Source organism: Mytilus galloprovincialis, chromosome 7, assembly GCF_965363235.1.
Source record: "Mytilus galloprovincialis chromosome 7, xbMytGall1.hap1.1, whole genome shotgun sequence".
Classification (NCBI taxonomy): Eukaryota; Metazoa; Mollusca; class Bivalvia; order Mytilida; family Mytilidae; genus Mytilus; species Mytilus galloprovincialis.
The window spans coordinates 86,275,124-86,285,565 of NC_134844.1; the positions used below are offsets into that span (position 1 = coordinate 86,275,124).

Here is a 10,442-nt window from a genome sequence, read left to right on the forward strand (position 1 = left end):
AATTATTTCCGAAAACAGAAATTGATGTTAAGAAGACAGGTCTTTCCTTTGGATACAAATTACTATTTTGGACAAGATTGACACATAAGATAATTAAAAGCAAAGTATAAAAAAGTAAGACAAACACAGAGATGACAAAATTAATATAAAAAAACATTGTATATCGCAGGAAAAAAAAAGACACTTTTTCCATCTTGTATTTCGTCGCTTCTTAAATGTTACCTACACTATCTTTATTGGTTTAATTTTTTTATATACACGATAAAGCTGATAACAATAGAGTGGAACAATAAAAATTAAAAAAAAAGATTAGTGTGTAAATATTGATACATATTGTAAATGACTCAATGATTTAAGCCACAACAAGGAAGTTATTGATATATATTATAGCAAAATCTTTATTTACATTGAACTTGTAGATATCAGGTTGTAAATGCCACTTACAAATGCATAAAACAAGTTTTATATGCCGATTCAAGATCAAAGTAAAGATTGCTCAAGTGCAGGCATTCTGAATATTTTGATAACAGACACTTTTATTGCTTACACATGTATTGAAATGCCAAGTCTGTAATCACATTATTTATAAAAGCCGAAATAGTAACGTTCTCATTAATTGATAAACATACTACTCGGTTCATGGGAGAACATGGGAGTCAACATGTTGTTTTATTTAAGTGTGTTACTTCACTGCATACTACTGACATCATGTAAGTTTTGTTATTAACTGTACTGAATTGGCAATTTATTTTTTTAGATTGAACTATTATTCAGCTGATATTGACCTCATAATATTACATGTATTTACAGTACGTGCTCTTGTAAGTTTATATTGACGAACGGGTAGTGTATGAATTTGGGGGGGGGGGGGCTATTCAAATTAATACACTAAATTATTTCAATTTTTGTTATGAATCCGGAATATTAAGATAATACGGATGAGTTGATTTAAGACATTGTTGCATCCTGGCCATTTATCTACGGAGATTGTTGCATCCTGGGTATTTATTAACGCATAGAAATAAATCCAGCCTATATGAATTTGGTAAACTTTGTAAAGTAGCTATACATTTGAAACGAATATATAAAATGTTTCATCAAAGTTTGGAGTGAGTCTTGCGAATATAAAGTCTTTTATACCAAATATATTTCTTATTTGAAAAGAAATTTACCAATTAATTGCTACTTGATTAGCATGTAAAGTCTGTTAAAAACTCTTTTGTTATTGCATTTTGTGAAAAAAGTGTCGTAATTATGAAACAATCATAATTTTACAAACTAAATATTATAGATTCAAATAATGCAAGTTTTATAGAAGCCATCGTCCTTAAATCACATTGCTTATCAGCCTAACCAAAGAAGTTTATACATGCTAGCACAAGCATATATATACAGTCGTCTTAAAATCTAAATTTTAGTCTCAACTCAAACTTAAATTGTTCAGTCGTATTACAACGAACGACTTCAGTCATTTTAAGTCATTACAGACTTCTAGGAACATTCGCGTGTGGTCAATTCACTTCTGACTATAAGAATTTCAGAATTTGAGATAAATCAATATGTAGCTGATCTGTACAGGTTAACATCGAGTACTGAACAATGTGAACAAAGTCCAAATATATCCTAATATTTATCAACCTAAGCGACGTCTGAACAGTACTTAAAAGTAAAATCCCAAACAATACTGAACTCCGAGAAAAATTTGACTGTAGCGGACATGGTAAATTTATACATAAATGACTTAAACAATAATTATTATTGCATGTTTATTTAATGTGTATTAAGTAGACTTAGCAGCCTACATGACTGTTTCAGATCGAAATTTATTTACAACTGGATAAGATATTATTTTTTTAATTTCTGACGTCGAGATCTGCCGATATTCGTCTGTAGTTAGTAATGTCTACGTTAACATTTTTATAAGGTGTCATGTTAAAAAAATGGAAATGCAACTATAACTTTACGACATAAGGTATTATTTCAGCGTCCCTTATTAGAATTTTTAAAACAGTTGTACTTTATCGAACAGTTTACAATGGTTTATTTGTCAACTCCGTATCTGTCTCTTTTTCATCTCTTATTATAGAAACATAAAATTAAAGTGATTTTGTTAGGTATGATTTTTTTTCAAAATCGGTACCCTTTATCGAAAAGCGTCGATGCGGTTATGATTTGTTTATGTCTTTATAACTATATTTAATCAGCAATCTCAATTAATTTATTTTTTTAAGGTTTGGTCCTCTATGCGTTCATGTTTTTTTCTTATTTTATCTAATTATTTTAATAGTCGAGCGACCTTGTCGATTTTTTTAGACGAAAAGTGCAACTTACGTGTATGTGCCTTTTTATTTCAAAATCGATAACGTTTTCATTTTCCCAACGTACGTAAATAAACTCATCATAGATATCCGGACCAAATTTTGTACATACGTCAGACACGCGCCTCGTCTACAAAAGACTCATCAGTGACGCTCGAATCCAAAAAAGTCAAAAAGGCCAAATAAAGTACGAAGCCGAAGAGCACCGAAAGGTGACTTTGAATTTTGAAATTGTATTATGCAATGTCTATTTTATGACATTATCAAGTACGTGTGTTATAACTTGTAGCATAACCAAGTAATGAATAATCAAGGTCAAACTAAATTTAAATAAAGAACTAACATTTTGGTTAATTCTTTAAAATCACAAATAAATGTACGCAACACAATTTGAATGTACAGATATATTTATTAGTATTTTATGTTTAAAAAGGATAACATATTGTATGTTGGTTTGCAAGGGATATGCCTCATAAAAGTGTTGTGTATTTAGGGCACACCATTTCTATCAAATCATTATAAAACGTGTGGGTAATTAGGGTGGACAGTGACTAGACCTACCATTTTTAAGTTAACAGAAGGGTAAAGTTTACAAACAAAAGTCATACGCATGTCTACATTTGACAACGAAGATAATGACGAAAGAAGAAAATAGCTTAGCATCAAAATCACTACACAAAACTGCGTCATTATTTTGTATCGTTTTTTTTCTGGTTTATTCAGTTGTTTAATGTGGTACATTTGTTTTTTTTTTAATTTAACACAGGCATACGGCTGCTGAACCATTCAAAGTTCCGATTAATGTTTTTCTTTTTTGTTACGTGTTTCATTCATTCCATTTACGTGTTTTGTTCATAAACAAACTTGACCATTCAAAATCATGTTCTGTTAAAACATGTTGAGTTTGCCATTGCATGTATGAACATTTACAGCATGCGTGAACGGTTGTATTAAAATTATAAAACGACAAACAATTTTAGTATTTCTTATATAATCACTTCATCACGCCATTATATTCTTCATAAACAAAAACTCGCGACACTGACAATGTTGTACATGCACCTTGATACAGGGAAGCAACAGTTTGACTTAGTAACATTACGTACAAAACAGGATATAAGACTGTCTATTATCAATAAATCACGAGTAACAAGTTAGTTTACAACCACTGGGTCAACGTCACTGATGACTGTAGCACCAGTCAAGAACTCCAGAACTTCAATGTTGGCATGAGTTAACATTGATATGGTCATAGTTATAAATTTTTATTTATAGTTTAAACAATTTCTTCTCCAAATGCTATGCAGTATCTTCCTTTAGACTATATCACATTACCTGTATTTGACCAAACTTTCCGGAATTGTGGTAGTTTATTGCTCTTGAACCGCGTACTTTGTTTTGTCTGTTAACTTGTATGGAATCGAGGTTTTTGTGAACGATACGCTTTGGCTTACTATTTTTGTACTCGTGTATCTAAACAGATTTGATTATGTTATCAAGATGCATATATATGATGAACAAGTTCTCCAAATGTGGTGGCTATTTCAATATAATTAAATATAGGACCATTTAATTTGGTTTTTTTACCTTTTAACTTCTGATTTTAACTTCGAAACCAATCCTGTAAAAGTTCACTACGTTCTTGATAACTGCGACTGCATCATACATGTTTTACTCTTTGGTTGTCTGCTCAATATCATGTTGATTTATCACAAATAACGAAATGTTTTGCTTCACATTATCATGATCTGATTATACACATAGCACCGTATATAAAGTGACTGAATTATAAATTTTTTTTCTCTAGTTTGCCCTTTTAAATATAAGAAAACTCTTATAACCAGGTAACCCCTTTAAAAACAACGTGAACGTGCATCGCACATTTAATTAGGTATCAATGTCTACACGTTATTTAAATGTTTAGTATTAAAGGTAAAATTCTGATAATGTGTTAGTTTAACTGTAACTATGATATCTTGTATGAAAGGATTGTGTGTGTCTTTTTTTAATATGCAATCGGTTACTTCCTCAAAACTGATGCATTTAAACAGACAATATGATTACAGGACTGTTTCAAAAAATGTTTTATTGTCCCTAATAATTTCTAAAAAGGGGCGAAAGATACAAGAGGGACATTCAATGCAGGTGAGCAGTAAGTATCAACATTTAAATTGTAAAATTGAAGGCTAAAGTCATTTTTTTTTTAAATTTAATTTATTGTAATATAGGATTTTATGATTTAATTAGGATGCTTTTCGTATTGTTTTTGTTTCAGGTTATTCTGGAAAACTTCTGTTTTCAACCTACAATGCAATTATGGAATTTGATTTTGGTACACGCAGTGCGACTGTACTGTTAGAACTTGGAAATACTTATGTGCTTGCCATAGACTATGATTACCAAAACAGAAACATTTATTTTCCAAGATACAGTACATATCATGACATCGTTCGGTAGGTAAATGTTTATTTTGATGACGTCAATAGTAAGAGAAACATCAATTGAAAGTGCTAAAATCAAGTTTAAAGAAGAACATAAGTTCTATAAATTGTAATGAGACTTTCAAGCGATATATATCGGCAGATCTGTTCTAATTAATCACAACGTGAAACGAAAAATATGCTTTATGTCGAGAAAGATTTATTTATAACTATCACATATTTCTGGCATTTGAATATTTCATTTTTTCATAAATTGTTTGGTTTCCAGTAGGGAATTTTATTCAAGGTTTAAATCTGGAGATATTTGGAATAGTATACAAGTTCAGTATATATATATATATAGCATAGTTAAGGACAAATTTAAGAACTGCAATGGGAACTGTGCCGATGAGCCAACAACACAATCAAAGAGCAGAGAACAGTCGAATGCTATTAATGGGTGTTCAAAACAGAGAGAAAATTATACACACGGAAGTAGGCTTTGGTTCATCAAAACAAAAATGCGTACACGTTTATTAAAAATGATCGGTTACACTGAACCCCAAAACATAGAAATGAACTTAAAAACAAAAAGCATACACGAATAACAAAGGACAGAGGATTCTGTCTTGGGACAGGTACGAAACGTGTCAAGGTTAAATTATTTTTTTTAAAGTCAATTACTTTTTATGATGTTTATAGATTTGCTTATCCCTCAAACAATACAACATTACAGACAGTTGTCCAGTCATCGTCAAATCCATCAGGAATAGCTGTTGATTCAGCTAATGATCATATTTACTGGATTGATTCTAATGGAGGCCAACTCTCAAGATGCAATCTAGATGGAAGCAATGTAACTGTGCTATCAACTTTTATCACACCTTTGGTGATACGACTTGATGTTACAAATAGGTATTCAGTTTTATTTATTTTTTTAAGAAATTGAGCGATTATGAATTCATTTTGTAAACAGAACAATACACATGTTTTATCATTCATGTTTTGCTATAAATGCATTTTTATACCAGATAGGCTACCATTGTCGCCTTTGGAGAAATTATTGTTTACTGCAATCTATAATAAGTTATGATTGGCTTTCTTTTTTTGAGAGGATTCAAGTTACTGTTAATGTTATAATAGAAATTGAAATAAAACTGGTTGGCTATATGTCATCACCATTCGGCTTCACATGATTTCTATCCTTTATCGACTGAATATGTAATCAACCAAAACTTAAATGAAATTATTAAATAAAATGGATCATTATTAGCATCTGCAAAACATTATAATTTACCGTCTCAACTGTCACTGATAAATAATTATAAGACATTTGTATCAGTCTTAGATTTGAAATCATTATAGCCTCTATAATATTTGAAGATGCATTATTGTCAATAGCGCATCTTCAGTAGCAGAATTGAGTTCGTTCATCATCAACTTGATCTACAGTTAATATGTGATATATAGTACATGTGGTTTTGTAAGACAGGTTTAATTTTCAGTTTTGTTAACTTTGTTGTCATCAACGTGTAAAATATTCCAGTGTGATTTGGTTTCCTTTGATTTGTCTTTTTTATTTTCATTTCCCTGATTTATAAGGTTTTGCTTTTTTCACTTTAACAGGTAATGCTGTAATTGATTTTTTTCAGTTTTCTATAGTTTTGTATTCCTATTGATATAGTCAACCTTTACAACTTTACTTTCTTATAAAATATCGTTTCATTTTGAGTTTGCATAAAATATCTATATTTATTTGAGACAATGCATTGACACATAGAGTTATCATAAAACTAGGTCAAATATTCGACTGATGCACTGACATATAATATCGGGTACCACGATATGTCATAGACATTTGCCGTAAAATCATATGTTTCAAATTAAAGATTATTTCATAATTTGAATATCTGACATGCAGTACGATCTGTCTCAAACAAATACTTACATAATGGTGTGTTTGTTGTTAATATAATGCAATTACGACATTGATTTCCCAATAAACATATATTATATATTAGAAGATTGATATCTTAGATTGTACCTGCCTTCGCCTAAAACCAAGGTGTGTTTTAACGAGGTCATTCTTTGCTTACTACTGTCCGACATTTGGTCATTTTTCTAAAGTAAAGTTGTCATTTGAGAAACCTGTTTTTTTATATTAAGCTCGCATGTCACGTTTTTTTGTCAAAACCAAGCTCAACAGTCACCGTGAATCCAGGATATGGAAATCTTGTACTCCAGATGCGCGTTCGCCTACCCTACCCAACCGGGGAGGGGGGTAGGGTAGGTGGGGGAAGGGCTTGTCGTGTTGCATGAATTATAATTCAAACAATATCTTGATTGCACTAGAAATGTTAAATCAGTACAAGTTTCTCTGTTATTAGTAGTATTGCATGCACATCTTAGTTTGTGATACATGCCGTTCAATATCCTGAATATAAAAGACCAAATTCAATGAAAATATTATCATTACGAATCTGTTTTCTTAAAACAGATGCATTGATATTTATATATCAACATAAAGCTTGCAGATACCTTATCTAGGATCCCATTAGAAATACCCTTTGTTTAAAGGGATTATTTGATATCTAATTTCATTATTTATGTTCATCCCATATCTTCTTATGTATAATTGTGTTAGACGTTATTAAAATTCGGACATCATTAATGCTTTTTATGCATTAAAATGATTAGAGTGTCTTATCATATTGATAGTATACATATTCTTTTTAACAAAGGGTCGACTGATTTATAAAGAAAAAAAAACCAGTCATGATGACTTATACATGCTAAATTAGGCTAGGTTGGGCTGTAATGTTGTTCGGGATGTTAACACTAGCAAACTCGTTCTGTGCGAGTCGTTTGTTAAATTGAAAGTATCTTTATAGGAAAGTGTCACTTTTTGAAAATGATGCATTGAAAATTGATCTTTGAGTTAAAGAAAGTGTTCGATTGCAATTTGTAAGTTCCTTCCAGTATACTCGTTTTAAGTTTGTGTTGTTATATACCAATCCTTTTTTCCAAGTCGACTCAATATGCACAATTTATATTTGCCTATCGTATTATAGTACTATACAACATTATCTAATTTAACACATATTTTATTTATTATAATCCTTATACATAGCATTGCTTGTCTCTCTCATTAATGTTTATTACTAAAACAACATCACGTACATACTTAAACATAAATTGAACCTGAAACTTTAATTTCCTTAAAATGTCAAGTTTTGTCTTTCAGGTGGATGTATATAGTTGAACGGAATACAGGAATATTGAAGTCTAGATTTGATCTCTCTGATTGGCGAACGATCACTAACTTCACATCCACATCTGTGTTTTGCATGGATATAGGTATGCTGTTACTAGTTAGCTTAGTAGTAAAATTACTTAACATATGACAATTTGTTGTTCACAGATTAGTGTTCAAAACATTCGAAATACGGATCAATTTGTTTTTACCTACACATTGAAGGAACAAAACGTGATACAATTTATAAACATTTATTGTATTGAATTGTATGTGTCGTCATTACTCGATGTGAATTAATCGTGACGTAAACACCAGATTAATAAATAAAATAAGTACATTGATATATTATTGTTGTACGAATGAATTATGATGTATCCACTCAATGATTCAACTCATTGTAGACACTGAAGAGAACAGACTGTACTGGATTAATTATGAGGGCGAGATGAAATCATGTAAAGACGATGGCTCTGATGTTAAAATAATACTTTCAACAAATGTTAGAAGAGCCTACTATGCTATCCATGTCGTCGGTAGTAACATATATTATGGTAATGGAAATCAGTTGTTAATGGTAAACAAATCACAGGGATCAAAGCCGACTGTTCTACATAACGATACACACAACATTGACAGTATATTTGTTTTTAATTCAAAAGGTATATTAATGACCATTTATAATCATTTGTAATAATAACCTACGTCATAAATTGACTTGATTTATCACTTCTCTACAATACCGTCTTAAGTAATAATACACCAAAGCTTAGACATATTAGAGTGGCTGATTTTGCTAAATTATCCCATGCGCTACTCGACATTTAAACATGGATACTAGCTATGTCAGGGGAAGTAATACATGTAATATAACAAACACGGAAAAAGGATCAATACACAATACAGATTAAAAAAAAAAATTAACACGTTTATTTGTATATGAAATACATTAGAACATGGATTTTAAATGCACATTCTGATTAGATTTAAATGCGAACATTTGATTTGTATCTATATCCTTACCGAAAAACACCACATATTTTTTGTTATCTGTATGTTATTACCTTAATATGTGTAGTACAGCACGAATGATTTATTGTTTTGGTAATTTTCAAATATATTTGTATAAACTCTATGAATACAATCGAACTTCACATAAGACCAAGACAGCTATATGAAAGAACACATCCGTTTGCGCTCAGTTTTTGATTGTAATAGCTACATCACCATTTCCTAGAATTTGATAAAAGTTATCTTGCAATAATTAAATCAATGCATGTCATTGTATATGTGTATCGACATCTTATAATGTATTATTGTACTACATGTGACTAGACCGTTTTTTTATTTGCTAGTTGCTTTCTATCTTTTATATTCAGCTGTTTACTTAGTATATACATATCTTGTTATTCTGATTAACCAAATGTTCATGTGTAGTTTCATCCTAACACTGGCTTCATTGCGTTCCATGCAAGTCGCTAATGTAATGCTTTTATTATATAAGTTAAAATTACAGATTATTCTATATGTATTCTATATGTATGTATTCTATATGTATGAATGTTATATGTATGTAATATTCTATATGTATGTATTGTTTTCACTGATCAAAAATATCAATATCGATTTTTATTGCTGTTGAATAAAATAAGTTAGTTTTAATTATTCAATCTCGTAAAACTTTTTTTGATGATTTCTTGGATTAAAATAAGACAATTATGATAATCAAATAACTTTAATTTGTACGACTGACATTAATTTTAATGAATTGAACGACACAAACAAAAGGTATGTATTTTTACTTAAATTTTTAATTTATATCAAATTGATAAACTACTTTGCCGAATCAATTTCCATATAGTAGTTTTTAGTAATACTGTATTTGTGTTATTTATATCTTTTCAAAAAAGGAAGAAATATTAGAAAACACACGAATTCTTGCAAATTAATTCTTCTCTAAATTATGAATATGTGGTATCATGGCGTGTGTTTCCAAGAGAAATATTAAAACACGTATATACAAAGACTGGACAATACAATTATGCTTCAAACAAACGTTTAACTAAATAACTCGTGGTATTCAAGTCATGCCATACGAACATTTTAGACTGATATGCTTTGAATTCCGCCTGTTTTGTAGTCCATCCAATATGTTACCTATAATGTTGTTTCGACAAAAATCGCATCAAATGAACACTTAAATCGGATTTTGTTTGGTAATTCGAATGGAAAATCGTATCACGTGAACAGAACGCCGTACGATTAGAGAGTTCTCGCAGCTAAAGCCAAAAACGATTAACAATGAAATATAATACAAGTAAGTCTGTCAATTTTCAATCTTTACACTCGGTATTTACATCCGGTCGGGTATTCAGAATTTTAAATACAAATTGATTTAGTGATCTGTTTAGGTCTTTTATTTATGTTGCAAACATGTCTGAGATGTCATCA

At 30.3% G+C, this 10,442-nt stretch overlaps 1 long non-coding RNA gene across 1 annotated transcript; it reads left to right on the forward strand.

The window, feature by feature from the left end:
• Positions 1-589: 589 nt before the first annotated feature.
• LOC143082022 (uncharacterized) lies at positions 590-9,503 on the forward strand. Its single transcript, XR_012980225.1, has 5 exons — positions 590-710; positions 4,594-4,771; positions 5,441-5,653; positions 7,983-8,095; positions 8,396-9,503. It is a non-coding gene; the product is annotated as an uncharacterized LOC143082022 (long non-coding RNA).
• Positions 9,504-10,442: the final 939 nt, after the last annotated feature.